At 40.2% G+C, this 20,258-nt stretch overlaps 1 protein-coding gene and 1 long non-coding RNA gene across 10 annotated transcripts in view; one reads left to right on the forward strand and one right to left on the reverse strand.

Annotated features, from left to right (window-relative positions):
* Positions 1-20,098, reverse strand: part of LOC143646323 (uncharacterized) — a 126,393-nt gene extending 106,295 nt beyond the window's left edge. Inside the window, exon 1 of one of the 2 annotated variants that reach the window (XR_013157457.1) lies at positions 19,956-20,098. This is a non-coding gene — a long non-coding RNA (uncharacterized LOC143646323). Of the gene's footprint in view, positions 1-19,936 lie in introns of both variants that reach the window. The other variant, XR_013157456.1, reaches the window with a different exon arrangement.
* TASP1 (taspase 1) overlaps positions 20,039-20,258 on the forward strand; it is a 490,143-nt gene continuing 489,923 nt past the window's right edge. For all 8 annotated transcript variants that reach the window (XR_013157441.1, XR_013157446.1, XM_077115178.1 and 5 more), the window contains exon 1: positions 20,039-20,146. The gene's annotated coding sequence lies outside the window, so the exon portion shown is untranslated. The remainder of the gene's footprint in view (positions 20,147-20,258) is intronic.

The raw sequence follows: 20,258 nt of genomic DNA on the forward strand, positions 1-20,258 counted from the left end.
GGAAACATCTTTAAACATTTTCTTGTTTTATTGTATTTTGTTTGTTTGTTACATGGGCTGGGGCCGGGAATCGAACCGAGGTCCTCCGGCATAGCAGGCAAGCACTTTGCCCGCTGAGCCACCGCGGCCCGCCCTAAAATGTCTTTTTTAATCCCCTTTATCATAAGACACGAGCTGTTTTGTTCATGCTATAGTATTTTAGTTGTAAGAGATCAAATTTAAGAGTGAGATTACCCAAGGACTTACATCCTATTCTGGAGAGATTTAATGCATTTCTGATTGTATGCAGGACAGTTGAGTATTGCTAGGCAAGGAAAAAATGTGTCTGCTATTGTTTTCTATTTAGAGATTAAATATGGTTTAAGGTGATGTGTATAGCTGCCAAGTTGACACGGGGTGGACTGTGATGGTCAGGTTCATGTGTCAACTTGGCCAGATGGTGGTGCCCAGTTATCTGGTCAGGCAAGCACTGGCCTGTCTGTTGCTGTAAGGACATTTCATGGACTTAAATCACGACAATGCTGGCTGCATTGAGTGTCATCTGCAATGAATGATGCTTAATCTAATCACTGGAAGACTTTTAAGGAGGATTCTGAAGAGATGATCACTGTTTCTGCTTCATCAGTCAGCCTCTCCTGATAGTTTGTTCAGAACTTTCTTTGGAGTTGTCAGCTCATGGCCTGCCCTAAAGTTCTTGGACTCTTACATCCCCACAGTTGTGTGAGACACTTTTATAAATTTTATATTCACAGATATCTCCTGCTGATTCTGGTTCTCTGGAGAACCTTAGCTAACACACTTCCTTGCATGCATGTGCCACTCCCAACACCCAAAAGGAGGACTCTTTCTCTATCCCCTTATGTCTGAGTTGGCCTTTGACTGTGTCAATCATAATATGGTGGAAGGGACATGCTGCCATTTCTGGGTCTTGTTTAGAAGAACTGGAAGTTTCCCTTCTTTTTCGTTAGAATGCTCAGTCTGGGAAAGTCAGCTGCCATATAATAAGTCTAACCATCCTTTGACCATTGTTCTGTGAGGTAGCCCAAGTCACAGGCAAGACAAATGACATCAACTGATCTGGCTCTTTTATCCCGGGCATCAGACATGTGAGTGGCTTCAGCCCCAGCTGCCATATATTATAACCTCAAGGAAATCTCAAGCAAAAACTGTGCAATTGAGCCCGGACAACCTCTAGAACTGTGAGTATAATGATACATATTTTGGATGGTTTATTAGGCAGTAATAGAGAGCTATCATACTGATACAATCATATTCTTGAAGAATTCAAGTGTAAGACCCCCTTTTTACCTTGTATTAGGTTCAGGTGCCAACTTGGTCATGTGATGGTGCCCAGTTGTTCTGTTGCTATGGACTTAAATTATCAGCATGTGAAATTCATTTATGGCAGGCTATATCTGCAGTCTGCTAAGGAGAGTGCCTTCAGCAATCAGTGACATTTTAATTTGATCAGGTGGAGGCTTAACAGGAAGAGTCAGAAGAGAGAGAGGGAGCTCAGACCCAGACACTATGAGATGTAGAAAGGACATGCCTCACAGAAAGCCACTGGAACCCAGAAGCCAGTAGAGAAGACTAGCAGACGTTACTGTGTGCCTTCCCATATGACAGAGAAACCAGATGAAAACTAGCTACCATTCCTCCAAGGAACTGTAAATTTGTAACAAAATAAATCCCCTTATTAAAGGCTGATCCATCTCTGGCATGCTGCATTCTGACAGCTTCAGCAAACTAAAAGAGATTTTGTTTCCAGAGGAGTAGGGTGCTGCTGCATTTGCCAATACCAAAACATGTTGAAATGGCTTTTTAATGGATAAGGGGATGATTCTAGAGAATTGTGAGGAGCTTGATAGAGAAAGCCTAGATTGCTTTGAAGAAACTGTTGGTAGAAATATGGACTGTAAAGATACTTCCATTGCAGATTGGAAGGAAGGCAACCCTTGTTTTAAGGTGGCAGAGATTTTGGCAACATTGAATGTTGGTCCTGGAAGGAAGGGAGAATTTGCACGTGATGTTCTGGGATACTTGGCTGAGGAAATTTCCAAGCTAAATGTGGAGGATGCAGCCTAGTTTCTCCTTGCAGTTTATAGTGAAATGCAACAAGAAAGGGATAGGCTGAGGATTGAACTTTGCATACAGGGAAACCAGAGGTTGATGGTCTGGAAAATTCTGGGCTTCCAAAGAGTGATACCCCAGAGAACAGTGCCACACATGAGGATTTAAGCAAACATGGAACCTGTCAGTCATTACAGGACAAGTGAGGATTTGAGGTGGAGTTATCCAGAAAAGATCTGTGAAAGATCCTTTTGTCTGACGGCTTTAATCCCTGTATGCTACATGCCAAGTCAACAAAGCTTTTGCGAGATGTATGAGCAGAAGCATTGCTGGTCTGGACTGGAAGGAACAGCAAATGGACAGTAGGAGGAAGAATAACCTCAGAGGCAGAATGATGGAATCTAAGGTCTGAAGCCAAGAAATCTCAGGCCAGAAGAGTGGATTTACCTGTGGGTGAGTTTGCCCTGGAGGCAGAGGGCGGGTCTTCTGCCTTGATACTCAGGAAGAGCTCTGGTGCCCCAGGCCTCAGAGAGGATGGAGCACTTTACAAGAATTGGGAGGAATCTGGCTCCCACCCACTTGTTCTGAGGGGGTTGAGAGTGTACCAAGAGATGGTAGAGAATCCAGGTGCTGCCCAGATGCTTGAGAACTGTTGGGCCAAGAAAAAGCTAGTCTCCCCAATGTTCGCCAATGTTGCAACCCTCAACCTAGTGTTTAAAGAGAACAGGGCCGCTACAGAGGCCCTTGGATAGGGTGGGACTTCTGCTTTATAAAGTTCCAAGGTGGAATGACTATCAGACTTCGAAATTTAGTGGATTTTGCCCTGCAGGTTTTTGGAATTGTTTAGGTCTGGTGACTTCTGTTTTTCTTCCAATTTCTCCCTATGGCAATGGGATTGCTTTTGACTATTCCTTCTTTGTATACTGGAAACACATAACTTGCTTTAAGTTCACAGTCCATAGCCAGAGGACAATTTTGCCTAAGACAGCCCATGCCTTTTACTGATTTTGATGAGATTTGGTACTATTTCTTCATTGGTTTTGTATTTGTACTGTTACTGAAATAGTTTAAGGCTTTTGTGATACTGTGATGAAATAAATGTATTTTGTATATGGAAAGATTTAGTGCATTGTATACAATGATGAGCACTGTTAGATGAAAAAATGTGTCAGTTATTGTTTTCTATTTATAGATAAGTATGGTTTAAGGTGATGTGCCAAGTTGACAAGGGATGGACTATGTAGTAGGTTTAAGTGCCAACTTGGTCAGATGATGTGCCCAGTTGTTCTGATGTTGTGGAGTTAAATTATCAGTATGTGGAATTCATTAATGGCTGATTACATCCACAGTCAGATAAGGGGAGTGACTTCTGCAATGAATGACATTTTAATTTGATCAGCTGGAGGCTTAAAAGGAAGAGTCAGAAGAGCGAGAAGGAGCTCAGACCCAGACCCTGGGAACTGCAGAAAGCACATGCCCCAGGGAAAGCTGTTGGAACCCAGAAGCCAGGAAAGAAGGCCAACAGATGTTGTCATGTGCCTTCCCATGTGACCGAGAAAGCCAGATGAAAGCTAGCTGCCTTTTCTCCAAGGAATTACAAATTTGTAACTAAACAAATCCCCTTATTAAAATGGACCCACCTCTGTTATGTGGCATTCCCGCAGCTTTAGCAAACTAAAACTCTTCCATTCTTCCTTCTTCCCTTCCTTCCTTCCTCCCTGCCTTCATCCATCTATCCATCCATCCATCCACCCACCCAACACTATTTATTGAGTGCTTATTACATACTTGGCACAGAATTAGCACAAAGGGAATATAAGACACAATTTCATCATTATAGAATTCAAAGTTTATTGGAGAGATACTCTGTCAATCAACATTACAATACAAGGTGAACAGACAGAGATACCATGAGTTTCTTAGAAAAAATAATCTCCTGCTTTGAATATATTTTTACCAAGTATTCCTTGGAACTGAGATCTTCTGAGAAAAGCTGCTAATTAATTAAATGATGTGTCCTTTACTTATCTTTTCTTACCCAGGTACCACAATTTTCTATTTACTCTGTAAGACTGGATGGTGGGGATAACTGACGGTGGGGATAACTGACTATTCTAATGAGAGGCATATTATGATCAGATAATTAATTGTCTTGTATTTAGTTCTAAAATTCTAATAAATGTAACAAATTTTTATATTTTATATAAGATCAGAGGCTACTCAGATCTTAATGTTTATCAGAGTGTTCTTAAGTTATTGTAATGCAGTGAAATAAAAATGTATGGTGGGCAGGCCATGGGGCTCAGCAGGCAAGGATGCTTGCCTGCCATGCCAGAGGACCCGGGTTCGATTCCCGGGGCCTGGCCATGTAAAAAAATTAAAAAAAAACAAAAAAAAGTATGGTCATTTGGATTCTATATAATGGGGAGTTGTACATATCAAGTCTTTTGCAAGTGACACAGAATAAAAATTTAATTGAAATTGGTTTATACAAACAAACAAGCAACCAAAATGGAGTCAGTTGGATTGCATACCTGAAAAAAACAGGGACAGGATTCAGCTGCTGAAACAGAATCATGGGGATTTGTCTTCCCCATGTTGATGCACTGTTTTCTTCACATGACTTTATTCTCAAGTAAGATCTCCATTGGTACTGGCAAGGTAAGACTCAGCTTTGCTAGATTACATTCTCACATCTGTGTAATCTGTTTTAAAGAGTTTATTTTGTCCAGCAGTTGCAATAAATAGTCCTGGAGCTAAGTTTCATTTCTGGGCTTGGTCATATGATCATTGCTGCATGAATTATTGTAACTCAAAGACTGAATATGTTGATTGGCCAGAACTGAGTCCCTTGCCAATCTCTCAGAAGGTCGGGTTAAGCCCCATGCAAACTTGAGAGGTGCTGTTTACCAGAAAGGTGCATGGATACTGGGCCACCAAAACCAACTGATGTCTAATGCAGGAATTAAATACCCTTGTTCAAATCTTCCTTCACTATGACATTGTAGAGGTGGCCACACTCTGTGTTTGCAACATGAAACTCAACTATGAAGATGCCATTAGCCTTGCCTTAAAATAAATGTATCCTGTTCATAAACTCTCATATTTCAGACAGGAGAATAGCTATAATGAATAATTATTAAGAGTAAGTACTAATTCGTTAAAAATTCATTTAAAATTTTGTGGTGCTAAGTCTTTTTATCACAAGCTGTATTCCTGCAAAGGCCTTATAGAAGTTTCATATCTGATAACATTTGTTGCCTCTGTTGGGGAGGAGGGTACAACTGGGTAGCTGGAGAACAGAAGTGTGAGAAGCCTCAACTCTAAGCTTTGGGTCTTTGAATTCTTTGGCATGTGACTATATACCTCTTTAAAAACAAAGTTAAACTAAAAATAGAAAACCAAAGTTCGTACTAGTTATGTTTTTTTAATATTAACTTAAGCTACTTGAAGAATGGGCTAAATCGCTAACAAAAAACCTCACAAAAGAGGTTTTCTGAATGGCCAATAAATATATAGAAAGGTATTCACTTATATTTGTTATCAGGTAAATATAAATTAAAACTACACTGTATCATCACTACATACCTAGCATTAACTGTTAGGTTGGGGGAATAGGGAAAGGCACTGCAGCTGGAGCTGCAGAGGCTGTGTCACCCTTCCCAACATGACTTCCGGAACTAATGAACCGCCCCTTCTGGATGTTACCTGACTCCCATCCTTAAAAGCTGCCCGCACTGAAGCCCACGGGCGGACTCGCCTCTCTCCATCTTGGATGTGATGAGCTCTACCCAATACCGTCCCTCCCCACTTTGAATTTCCTGGTGTACCTTTCTTCTTTCTCACCCTTTCGCCTCCTAAACCTTTCATCTGGTGCTGAAACCCGGGAGAGGAGCATGGGTGCTGCCCGCCTGGCCAAGGGTGCCCCGGCTTCCTCTCTCCTCCTTCCTCCACAAAGCCAGCGACAAGGGATCCTTCAGCTGCCACTGCATCCACCACAGATTGGTTAAGTCCCTTCCCTCCTAGCCCTGCTGCCGGGTCTCATGGTTCCGAGAGAGCCTGTCCGTTAATTACTCTCCGAAAATCGTGAATTCACGTCAGGTTCTCTTCCGAGGGCTGAGGTGAACGGGGACACCCGCAAACCTCATCCCCTTTTTCTGGGACTCAAGAAGCTGTGGGGATGCCCTGCTTCTCGTTTCCCTCCCGAATTCAGGTCCAGGACCTGAAAGGGCCTCAAACCAGGGTGAGACGTCCCCTGGGGAGACGACCCCCACTCGTAAGAGCTCCGAGGACTCTCTCAGGGCATTGGGAGGCCGACACCCCCTGGGCCTGTCCTTTCTCCTTTAAGACCCGTCAGTATGGGCAGCAGGTCCTCTCTCATGGGCCTGAGGATGGGACTTTCGATTTTAATATCCTTACCAACCTCCACAACTTTTGTCAGAGGAACGACAAATGGGCCGAAATTCCTTATGTCCAGGCTTTTTTCCTTCTGCACTCCCGCCCCTCCCTTTGTATCCTCCTCTCCCTCGCTCTACCCTCCCCTCCCTCCAGTGGCGCTCCAGTCGCCATCTTGCCTTTCCCTCCCCCCTTCTGCTTCGGCGACATCTCAGTCGCCATCTTCTCCTTCTCTTCCTCCTTCTGTTCTGGTGACGTCCCAGCTGCCATCTTGCCCTCCTCTCACCCCTTCCGCACCAGCGGCACTCCCGCCGCCATCTTGCCTTTGTCTTCCTCCTCCACTGGTGGCGCTCCAGCCACCATCTTATCCCCCTATTCCTACCCCTGCTTCAGCAGCATTCCAGCCACCATCCTATCCTTCCCTTCCTCTTTCTACTCCAAAGGCTCTCCCATTACCGGCATGCCCCCCACCCCCTGCTTTGGCTCTTCTGCCACCAGCTAGTTCCTCGCTACCTTCACCCGTTAAGCTCCCATACCCGCTCAAAAAGTACTTTACTCTGTCCCCTCCTGGAAGTTGCAGGACCTGAAGGATTAATTCGGGTACACACGCCCTTCTCTCTGGCTGATCTTTCACACATTGAAAAATGGTTGGGCTCCTTCTCCAACGATCCAACTACCTATACTAAAGAGTTCCAGTATCTAGCTAAGGCTTATGACCTCACTTGGCATGACATTCATGTAATCTGTTCTTCTTCCCTCACTACAGATGAAATGGACTGCATTTTCAATGCAGCCAGGGCCCATGCTAACCAGGTGCATATAACCGACCACACCATGCCCGTAGGGGCCGAGGCTGTGCCAGACCAAGAGTCAGGGTGGGAATATCAGGTTGACACTCCAGCGGGAAAAAATGGGTTGACTAGATGGGACAAAATGCTTACATGCCTCATAGTAGGCATGCAGAAAGTTTCACATAAAGTAGTAAATTTCCATAAGCTAAGGGAAAGTATCCAGGGTTCTGATGAAAACCCGGCTGCTTTTCTACACTGGCTCACAGAAGCCCTCCCCAATATACCTGCCTGGACCCCAACTCGGAGGCTGGTAAAACTGTTTTAGCCACACACTTTATACCCCAATCGGCTCCAGATATAAGGTGTAAACTTAGAAAAATTGAGGACGGTCTTCAGGCCCCTATCCGTGACCTGATAAACACGGCCTTTAAAATTTTTAACACTCGTGATGAACTAGAGAGGGCAGAAAAGGAATCCCGGGACTGCCAAAAGGCGAATTTACAAACCCAATCCCTGATTGTGGCTCTGCAGCCCACTTCAATGGAGAAGAAGCCAGCTATGACTAATCCACCACCAGAAAAGTGCTTCAAATGTACCTCGACGGACACTGGTCCCACCAGTGCCCCAATCCTCGACCGCCTAAGGGACCATGCTCTCTCTGTGGTACAAAGGGATACTGGAAAAGTGACTGCCCCTCAGTGCCTGGCCGTGGGGGGGGGCCGTCCTTCCAACCCCTAACCCACCGGTGGCAGTCCTGGGCCTGGCCACCGATGACTGATGACACCCGGCTTCAGCGACCCCAATCACCCTCATCGAGCCCAGGGTAACAATCAAGGTAGTGGCTCTCTGCCTCCTCAACTTCCTTCAGGGATGCATGAAGGAACTATCCTGGGTAGCAGTCAACCAAATGCTTCTGCATCATTATCATCACCTGCCTTCCTCACCAGATTCCTACAGCCAGCCTCCCCACTCCCCTGGCCATGACAGTTCCAGCCTATAACCCCACGCTGCCCCATTACAGCAGGAAGTAGCCAGAAAGATCTCGGCACCCTATTATCACAAAAAGGCTGGAATGTTAGGTCGGGGGAATGGGGAAGGGCACTGCAACTGGAGCTGCGGAGGCTGTGTCACCCCTCCCAACCTGACTTCAGGAACTAATGAACTGCCCCTTCCGAATATCACCTGACCTCCATCCTTAAAAGCTGCCCGCACCAAAGCCCACTCGCGCACTTACCTCCCTCCGTCTTGGATTTGGTGAGTTCTGCCTGGAAGCGCAGAAATACCACCCCCCCCCCCTTTGCATTTCCTGGTGTACCTTTCTTCTTTCTCACCCTTTCACCTCCTAAACCTTTCATTATCAAGATGGAAAATTTCAAGCACTGGCAAGGATTTGTAGCAACTTGCACACTGCTTTTGACAGTGTAAACTGGTACAATCACTTTGGAAAACTACAAACAAATCCTATGAGCTAGCAATTCTATTCCTAGATATATATGCCACAGAAAGTGTATCTAGGTATATCAAAAGACATGTACTAGAATGATCACAGCAGCACTATTTCTAATACCCCTAAACTGGAAAGCACCCAAATGACCCTCAATAGTGGAGTGGAGAAATAAATTGTCCCCCAGTGAAACACAACATGGCATTGAGAATGGACATACAGTATGGACTAATCTCAAAGCATAATGTTGATGAGTATAAAGAGTTCATACTGTAAAATTTCATTTATATAGTCAAGATTACCCTGGGGAGCAGTCATAACTTCTTTTTTTTTTAATTCATTGCATTTAAAATTTTTTTATCTTTCAAGTTATCCTTTGGATTCAAGCAAGATACAAAAGAAAAAAGAACTACCTGATAAGATGAATTTTAAAAGTCCACTTGCCCATAACCCATGTATTAAACCAAAATTAAATTATTAATTACAAAATATTTCATTGGGAAAATTAGAGCAACAATGTATCAATTTGTAGAATATATTCATAATATTTCTCACAGGGCACATTAAACTCATTGATTATAAAATAAGGAATATTGACAATAAATAAAATATAACGACTCCAAATAGTTGAAGGGAAAAGACAATAGTAGCAGAAGTGACAGGAAAAAGACAGAAATGAATAATTTGTGGATACAGCAAGAACAGTACATACAGATAAATTTATAGCATTGAATATATACAACTAAAGTCCACAGTTAACATTGCATTAACTCTCCGTATTCACAGTTCCATGGGTTTCCATCAACAGGATGATGGTATCACACAGAATGGACCACCAGGTAAACTCCATTAAAGAAAGCTAAGGCTGCTAGATTTATTGATCAAGAGAAAACAATGCTATAATACACAACTTGTATCCTCCAAATGGTAATTAGGGAAAATACTTATATGGTTTTAGGGTCCAGGATAGGTGATTTTTGTTAGACAAGAAAAAAAGTTGAGTTTGTGCAAAGTGTATGAAATAAAATCTTTGAATTGGTGTGTACAGCAATTTGACAATCTTGAGACAAATTTTATAAGCAAGCTACTAGCCTATCAAAGGAAGCTGTTTGTGCTTCAATGATATCTTCTAAGAACAGATACCACTTGAATCTATGTTTTTACTGCTTGGTCCCAACATCATTTATTACAGGGACGTAAAGCATGCCTATTGCAAGTGTTATTTAAGGCAGGTCAGAGAATTCTATCCATAGGAACATAATGTCAATTTGCATTAGTGTCCAATTAAAATTTAATAAAAGCATGCAAAATATCATTGCTTAATATTAAATTACTAAACAGAATTTTAAAGATGCAACAGTAGCTTTGAGTGAAATTGTTAGAATTGAAAATCATTAAATAATTATTTAAAACATACCTTAATTATTTCCCAATATCCATGTTCCATTGTTATTAGTTTCTTTCTTTTTGCAAAGTTTAACAGCAGCTCATAGTTAATATCAAATAGACTTGGTTCCAAACATCAGCTGAATCCAGTGGTAATGTAAGTTAAACTTCATGAGTAAATTAAAAAATAAATGAAAATCATCTAAAAGTTGTTCTAATTTTATTACTAATTATTGTAGTGTTTGAATTTTTCACATTTGATATAATTGGATTATAACACAAATTTCCCAGTACCCACCATGCCTTTATTTCTTCTATCTTCTTGTAATGTCACTTTCATGTGTGATAACTTGTTCTCTTTCAACTGAAGTTAATTGGAGTATTATATATTTTGGGTATATAATTTTTCCTCTCACTATTATTCTGGTTACACTGTTTTTAAATTTTTTCTTGCATGCATTATGATGCTATATCATAGTCATTATTGTAGAGTGTCTTAGCATATACCTGAAATATTTTACAATAGCAATATTAATACTGACTTAACATTTATCTTCATAAATTTTGAGGCTATCCCAAATTGGAAAGTTTGGTTAATTGCTCAAAGAAATGAGTATGATCTAATCTCTGTTACTCTGCCTTTTATTATTATTTGTATTCTTATTAACATGGATCATCAAAACAGAAACATAGTGTTTTGCAAAGTTGTTTAATGCATTTTCTCTTAATACTCACAAAAATATATTTTCAAAATTCTTTAAGTATTTGTAAATGTGCAATAATGTGTGTTTTGGATATAGGATGACCTTCAATTATCATTAATAGCTACTTTTTTTTACTAAATAATGAAAAATTAGAAATTCAGTCTGTAACAGCTCAGAGGCAATTTCGCTCCAGTTTCATGCTTACTTATATTTATATGTGGGAATGAACAGTGCATCCAAATGACCAGATATATTTCATTACCAAATTTTTAATTATCTCTGATACCTTATTATCTCAGGACTCATTATGAGAGATTCACACAAGTTTGCGAATACAGGATATATCAAAGTAGCCATTCCATCCAAAGGCTGAATTTGAAGTGGAAACCAAATGCTCTATTTTGGCAGAAAACCAAGGGCAAAGACAAACATTGCTGAATTCTTTAAGGCCAGACATTGCTTTGCATGCAGAGAACATTAGATACCAGATTTCAGGAATGTCTTTATCATCAAGCTGAAGGAACTGGTACATATGACAGAGATCTTGAAATAGATATGAATTCATTCGAATAGTATTTTATTTCCTTTTAGTTTGTCCAGTGTATTGTAGATGGGTTCCTTGTATACTCTCAAAACCTTTCAATGCAAAAGTTGAAGCATGATAATCTGCTGGAAAGTTGAGGCTTTAACATACAGGTGAGAGTTCTGGGATGACTTGGCCTTTCCATGCTGTCATTTTTCACTGAGAGCTAAGGCCACCTTTCTAACCCTGTCATAACTAATTGATCTGAGAGTGTTCACTTAAAAATCATCAAACTGTACTTTTTTATATTATGTTAAATTTCAATGAAATGTTTTTTAAAATACCCGTCTTCATGGGGCTGACATTTCAGTAGTGATGGTCAATAACCAAAATAAATAAGAAAAAATTTGGAGGATTAGATAGGGCTCTGCACTACTGAGAAAGATAAAAGAGGGGAGACGAGAAGGGAGGGCTTGGAGGGGAATGTGATTGTAGTTATAAAATACAGTGGTCAGGGAAAACCTGCTGAGAAGCTGACATTAGTTTGGGTTCAGTAAATCATATTTAACCTTTCCAACAAGCTTATAGAGAATGAGGCCCTATCCTATATCAAAATAAAAAGTTAGGCAAATGTGGGGAAAGGTGCTAAATTAAAATACAGATTGGTAGGACAGTTTGCTGTTCATGAACCACATTTAACTTGCCCTATGAATGAGGGATGACTACAGAGCTGGCTGATATTTAGTAGAGAGACAAACAGAAACAATGGCGAGAACAGATAGTGACTAGGCCACCCTTAGCAATCACCTTACTAGTCACTGTCAATGTTCAGAGGACAATGTCTTTGTCATCAGGACTTGAAATAGGAGCCAAGTCCTGTCTGGTTAACTTGTCTTGCTCAAAGTTTTAAAAAAATTAGGAAAGAAAAAGAATTTCATTTCAAGAATAGCAAGTGCCTTATATAACTGAAAATGACAACAACCCCAAACAACCAGACTTTGGAAGTGAACAGGTGTGGCAGCAGGGAAACTGGTCACATTGGATGCTATTTTTGACAAGATTTTAAGTTCAAGAAAGGAGTATCTTTGGTTTAGCCTGCGTCACATGTCCACCCACTGACAAGACAAAGCTGGAGCAACCTGATTAACAGCTCACAAACACTGTATACAACAGAAGAGGGACAGGTCTTAGAAGTGAAGCGGGGAATCATTGTCAAAATAAGGAGGAATTAATGTTGAGCAGGCTAAAACAACAGCTGTCTACCATAGGTTTATTTGCAGGACTGTGCAGTCCACCTATCATGGAAAAATTCTAAGACGGCCCCCATCATTTGCACCTCCGGTATATGCACAAGTGTGTAATGCTCTCTCATTAAGTGTGGGCTGAACCTGGGAATATGACCAGTTATCACTCTTAACTAGGTTACCGATCTGTTGGCTTTGAGTTAATTGAAAGGGAGATCATGGGATTTTGCTCTAATCAGGTATATCCTTTTGAAGGTGGAAAACTCAGAGATGCCACCTCTTGCTGACCTTGGAGGAGATGGAAGTTGCCATGAGTCTGCAAGTAACTGAATTCTGCCAACACCTTGAGTGAGCTTGGAAAAGGCCTCCGAGCATTCTGAAACCACAGCCCCAGCTAACATTTGGAGTGCAGCCTCGTAAGACCTGACCAGAGGATCCCACTGAGCTGTTCCTGGTCTCTGACCTGCAGAACTGTGACATACTAAATTTGTATTGTTTGAAGCCACTACATTTGTGGTAAATTGTTGCACAGCAAAAGAAAACTAATACACTTCTCTACCATTAAATGTTTCTGACATACTTGTTAAAGTAATAATGTTTTCTAAGAATAGGGAGGAGGGAGGGAGGTTCCCAGAGAATCATGACAGAGACAGGGATCAAAAAGCAGCAGTCATTAGTATTTGTCTGCTCTTTGGGATCTGGGAGCAGGGGGAGCAGCAGAGGAAGTTAATCAGATTTTTCCTGAAGGAGATTTCCTAATAGAGACCTTTCTGTCATATTGGACATTTTGAGTGAATTGATTAAATAGATATCTACAAATTCTTAGTACTTCAAAGGCCACGAGAGCTGTTGTACCCAATGCAGTTTAGAAATCTGAAATATTGGGTCCAAAGGCAGGTTAGATGGATTTTTCTTACTTACATTTGAATAGCATCAAGCCACTGGCAAGGTGTTGTCTGGGTGGGATTTCTGAAATAAAGATGTGCAAAGCAGCATTGCGTGGTGATTGTTACAACCTAGCTAAGTTCTGGGAACACAGGAGGTAACAACATTGTCCAAAAAATGGAAGGGAGCATATTTATGATTTTTTAAAAAAAACTTTAACATCTTTCATTCCTGTCTGTTTCAGTTAATATTGCTATGTCAAAAAGCACTCCAAATTTAATGACATAAAAGAGCATTTTATTATGCTCCTGGATTCTTGAGGTCAGGAACTCTTTAAAAAGACACAATGGGAATGGCTCCCCAAACTTCCTGGCACTATATAACAAGGGTCCCCATTCCTTCAGCTTTCAGTAACATTTTCCTTAGTGTTTTTTCAGCCCTCCAAGGCCTTCTAGACTTCTGCTAACATTTTCCTTTCGATCCCCTCCCACCCTTGCTGCCTCATCTGGTCAAAAAGTAAAATGCCACCTGTTTCGTTTTTGTTATGCATCATCTCACCTGTGGTAACAAAATTACTGTTGCAATATAATAAACTGTTACTATTGCTATGTAATAACTACCATCATCACCACCCTTCCCCCCACCCCAGAAAACAGCGGTGTAAAAACAGCAAAGGAAAAGCCTCAGGCTACATAATAAAACCTAGGAATCCAGGCTTAGGGGAGGTGGTGGTTGAGGGGTATGGGGGTTAGAGGGAAAGTGGGGTGATGACTTGTCAGCGAGATAAGGCGAGTGAACTGGGAAGTGCTGAAGTTGTCCAGACCATGAGGTTATCCTCCCAGCCACAGCTGGCTTTCTTTGGGCTTACAATGGCAGTCATCTGACAGGAAGCCCTCAGTACAAAAGCAGGGTGCTTTTGTTGGAGGTTGTGAACAGATACTGACAGTGGCATAAACATAATCGAGTAAAACAACAACCATTTCATTATGCTCACTGCCTCTGCCGATCAGGATTTGGAAAGGGCAAGCAGAGATGGCTTGTTTCTGCTCATGATGTCTACAGCCTCAGCTGGGGAGACTTAATGGCTTGAAGTTACAAGATGGCTGGGGGATGGAATCATTTGAAGCATACCCACTTATATGCCTGGCAGCTAATGCTGGCTGCTGGCTGGGAGCCTTCCAGGGTGATGGGAGGTGGGATGGTGGGCACAGCATCTACACATGCCCTCTCCATGAGGCTGCTTGGGCTTCCTCAGAGCATGGTGGCTGGTATCCAAGCTTCCTGAATTTGAGAATGTCTGTTTTTCATTAATTCTGGATAATTCCTAGCTAGTAGCTCTTAGAATACCATCTTTGTCTTTACTCTGTTAATTTCATGCCTCCCCCCCCCCCCCACCCTGGAAATGCAATTATAGGTATATTAGACCTTATTTCCTTTTCATTCTATCTTCCAGGTCTATTCATAAATTCCTTCCATCTCTCTATCTCTCTGATATTCACTTGGGATAATTTCTTTACACCTACCTTCCATGTTGTTTAATTCTTTCTTCAGGTGTCTATGTGATGTTTAACCTACCTACTGAGTGTTTCTATTTCAATGACTGATTTTGTATTTCTAGATCATTTATTTAATTTTCAAGTTTACTGGACAATTTTTCTGGTATTTTCTTACTCTTTGCTCATGTTTTCTACCCCCTAATTTATTTTCCAAAGCATTTTAAAGGTATTCATTTTATATTCTTTATCCAATGATTTCAAGCTATGAAGCCTTTTTTTTTATCATGGGCAGGTACTGGTAATCAAACCCGGGTCTCCAGCATGGCAGGCAAGAACTCTGCCTGTTGAGCCACTGTGGCCTGCCTGATATGAAGCCTTTTCAGATCAAATTCTACTGTTTACTGTTTCTGCTCTAATTAAAGGTGGATTGTGTGTTTAAACTTATCACTTTATAGGCTGTAAAAACCCAGTTCTTAGGCTCCTGTTAATCTGTAAGTACCCACATGGGAGATGGGCCTGCAGCACTGGCTTCCAATTGTGGGTTCCTTCGGGGTTTTATGGCCCCAGATTTCCCTTTATGCAAGTGGAAGAATACTTGTTTATTTTATCCACCATTTCTAAGTGTTGAGTGGTTATGGATGTAAATAAAAAGTAAAACTTTTTCTTATTCCAACTCAATCCCACTTCTGTAGGAGCTTTGTTTACTGTTTGTTGTGTAGTCTCCTAACCCTTTTCCTTTTATACAGAATATACACAAACACAAATACATAAATGGGATATTAAACAAAGTTTTGCAGTACTTTTAAAAATGTAATCATATGCCCTGGACATCTTTTCATCTTGCTACATTATTATTTTGTATACTGTATGGCGGGGTCACATTTCATTCTTTTGCCATGTGAGTATTCTGTTATTGCAGCACCATTTGTTGAATTTTTTGTTTGTTTGTTTTGGAAGTTTTTGAGCTAGGTATCGAACTTGTGTCTCCCGCATGGCAGGCGAGAATTCTACCACTGAATTACCCTTGCACCCCTGGTACATTATTTTTAAATGACTGCATCATGTTATACAGTTTACATTTTCTGTTACATGATTTAACTTGTTCATATTGATAGAAATTTAGGTTGTTTCCACCTTTTTTCCTATAACACAAGCAAGGCTGCAGTTAACAGTCTTGAGCAGTGCCTGGTTCAGAGAAGTCATTTGATTAATATTAGTTGCATGAATATGTATCTTTGTGCACTTATGCAAGCATTGTAGGATAGACTCCTAAAAGTGAATCTACTGGGTCAAAACAGATCTAAAAGTTTTGATGGATAACCATCAAATTGCTCTCCAAAAAGTTGTGCCAATTTCTATTCCTCCAACAATGAACAAAATGTTTATTTTTCTAATCCTCATCAATATGAAAGTGTATCAATTTTTAAAAATGTTTTATAATCAGATAGAGGGAGACTGATGTCTTATTTCAATTTGAATATCGTGTTTTTTAACCGAGGTTGAACATCTTTTCATGAATTACATGTGCATAAACTGCTTGATTATATTATTCACTGATTATTCCTCGGAATTCTTAGACTTAAAAAACCTTAAAAATTATATATATTAACCTTTTTAAAATTTGAATGTTACAAATATTTTCCCCTAGCTTTATTTTTAGTCTTTTTGGCTTCATTTCTGGCAGTTTTAGCAGTATAGAAGTTCTGAATTTTATGCTAATAAATTTTCCCACTTTTTTCTCTGGGTTTTGTGTCATATGTAAGGAATGTTACACTGGAATTTCTATTGTGCAGATCTGAACATGTCACTACTTTGTTCAAAATTACGTAGCTCATAGATGACAGGTTGAAAAAAAATTCCGTAGGATGGCATCAAAGACTTAGTGATTTGTTCCTTACATAGTAGGTTAGTCTCATCTCTGAGCAGCCCTTTCTTTCATTTAATGCTAGTAATGAACTACCTGTAGTTCTCAGAATATTGAAAACTTTTGCAAGTACTTTTGCTTTTGTATATGTTGCTCTTTCTGCTTGAGATGCCTGTCTCTCCTTTCCTGGCCCTGCCTTCACCCTATTGTGATCTCTCAAATCTTTTTATATGCACTTGTTACAATGCCAAAATGCTAAGATTTTACATGCATTAGATCAATCCTCTTCAAGCAATCCCAGGAAGTAGGGATTGTTGTCATCTTCATTTTACAGATAAGGTAAAATGAAGTTAAGAAAGGTCAAGTTACTTGCTCAAGATTAGGCATCTAGTAAGTGGCACATCCAGGAGATGGACATAGGTCTATTTGATTTTAAAGTCCATTCAAATAGCTGCTATTCCTTATACACGAAATTTATAATTATGGTGTCAGCAGTTCTTCAACTTTTTGGTCTCTTAAAAATAGAGAACTCTCCAAAATTTTTGTTTATGTGGATTATATCTATTAATATTTACTGTATTATAAATTAAAACTGAAATGAAAACAAAATTATTAAAAAATAACAATAATAAACCCACTACATGTTAATATAAGTAACATTTTAATGAAAAATACCTATAAAAATTGAAGTGAGAAAAGTGACACGTTTTTGCATTATTGCAAATCTGATTATATTTGGCCTAAAGGAGCCTGCTGGATTCTCATGTCTATGTTCAATTTAATATGATATGTTTTAGCTAAAGCATATAAAGAAAATCCAGCCTCAAACAGATTGTAGTTAGAAAAGAAGGAGTATTTTAATAGTCTTATCAGCTAATTATGAATATTCTTCTTTGATACTATACCAAAACTTGATAAGTGGCAGTTTCTTAAAGGTCAGCTGCAATATGACATTAGAAACTCTTTCAATGAAACTTTTTACACTGTATATTCATAAGTGTGCCAGTTTGAAACTGTCATGTACCCTGGAAAAGCCATGTCCTTTAATCTTCATTCAATATTGCTGGGTGGGATCTTTTTGATTGTTTCCATGGAGATGTGACCCACCCAATTATGCATGGTAACTTTTGATTAGATGGTTTCCATGGAGATGAGTCTCCACCCATTCAAGGTGGGGTTGCTTTCTGGAGCCCTTTAAGAGGTAAACATTTTGAAAAGAGCAGACAGAGCCCATACAGCTAGAGACCTTGGAAATACAGAAGGAAAACATCCTGGGGAAGCCTTATGAAATGAGGAGAGAAAGCTAGCAGATACTGACATGTGCCCTCCAAGCTGAGAGCAAATGCCTTTCATCAGGCCTTCCTTTGGAGTTAAGGTATCTTTTTCTGGATGCCCTAATTTGAACATTTTTCACGGCCTTAGAATTGTAAACTTGCAACTTAATAAATTCCCTTTTTAAAAGCCGTTATTCCTGGTATATTGTAGTATGGCAGTTTGCAAACTAAAACAATGAGACTGCAAAAGGTAAATAACATCTTAGTATTAGTATAAAATAACAATTTGACACCCTTGACTCTTCAAAATGTTTGAAAACTGCTGCATTATATATTTATATGTCTTTCATCTAAACTACATTTTTTTGAGGATAAGTTTTGCTTCTTTTGTCCTTATAAATGTATACCTATGGCTGATACATTGTAACTATTTGTTGGATAAATGAATGCTCATATACAGAATTCAACTCCAAATTAGACAGTACTAATTTATTTTCAAAATTTTAATAGCTGTAGCTCCAGGATCAAACTGGGCATTTTTTGCTTGTTAAAACTTGCATATTATTAATTTGAGAAGGAAGTTTGATTCTTTGCATATTCTATAGTGATGAACCTATACTTAATTAGGTATTTCTTTTTAAATTAACATTTATTGATTTATTGAAACTATAGGCATGTACTTTTCTAAGCATTCATATATACTAAATTATTCTATACAATACGCTATAAAAGACATTATTATCCCCATTTTACAGATGTGAAAACTGAATCACAGAAAGTTAAACTGCTCAAGTGACACAACTACTAAGTAGCAGGGCTGAAAAATGAACCCATATACTCTTAGTTACAGAATCCTTGTTCTTAACCTGTACGTTACTGCTTTCTGTCTTTTCTTGACTTAAACACTTTTTTCCTTATTCAAACCACTTAATTTAATGTAGGCCTCTACATTTCCTTCCAAATCTAAAATTCGGTTTTAATAGACAACTTCCATCATGGATCTTTTAAACCTTTTATCTTTTGTTCATAGAGAAGATTATCTTGGACAATACAAATGTTATTTAGAATAAGATTTCTAAAATGTTATTTTAGAATAGTTGGGGGTTATTAGCAGTTGAGAAATCTCACACTGGGTATGTCCCAAGATCTCATTCTCATTTTACTCTTAAACTGCCTCCCTGGCTCTTTTTTTCTTGAATGCTTTTGTAGGTCTATATCCTTGGCTCCCCTTTATTCTGAGAAACCCATAAATCACTTTCTACATCTACAACTTGGCAAAGGAGACTGTGTCTGTAATTTAGTTGTTCTCAAACTTAACTGTGCATCAGAATCACTTGGAAGGGTTGTTTAAACAGATTGCAGGATTCTAAGCCCAAAGTCTGATTTAGTAAGCCTGCGGTTTTCTAGAAAGTGATGCTAATGCCCCTGGTCCGGGGACCACACTTTGAGAACTACTGCTCTCTAGTTCTTCCAATATCAGCTTCCCAAATCAGGTTTAAAGGTTTCATGTTAATAGCTACAAGGAAACATTAAAGGGATTACACAATGTTACCGGGTCTGGTCTTTGAATGTAGATGGTAAAAGAAAGACCACCTACACTTTCATTCTCCCTAGGGCAAGGATAGTTTCCACCTCCCACGTGTATCCTGGCAGAACCCTAGTTTTCTCTACTTTATAAAGGGGTTGTAATGACTGGATGAAACCAAACTTGCGACATTTCAATAAATGAGAGCAACTTTAATTTCATTTTGTCTCACATATTCTACCAAGCACTGGAATCAGATACAGACATTCAGTGGGCTCCTTAAGGGATTAAGTGAGAATAGATAAGCAACTGCGCCTGCGCTGCGCAGAACTCACCAAGGTGCTCTTGCATTACCTCCAGGGCCAGGTGAGCTGTTTCACAGCGGTGGGCAGTGTCAGAAGAGCGCGTGGGGGGGGGGGTCCGCTTCCGGCCACGTGATCGCGCTCGCGCCCAATAGGAGTGCGAACGTCGTCCTCCGCGCTTCCTCACCCTGGCAACCGGCGGGAGGCTACTTCCGGTGCCATGAAGGGTCTGGACTGACGCGGGTAAGTGTCCCTCTTTCTCACGCTGTCCGAGCTGCTTCCGTCACCCGGCCGCTGCCTCTTTTCGAGCCCTGAACGCTTGCCCGGACGTTCATTCTGGGGCCCGGAGGGGGTG

The sequence above is a fragment of the Tamandua tetradactyla genome, chromosome 1 (genome assembly GCF_023851605.1).
Source record: "Tamandua tetradactyla isolate mTamTet1 chromosome 1, mTamTet1.pri, whole genome shotgun sequence".
Taxonomy (NCBI): Eukaryota; Metazoa; Chordata; class Mammalia; order Pilosa; family Myrmecophagidae; genus Tamandua; species Tamandua tetradactyla.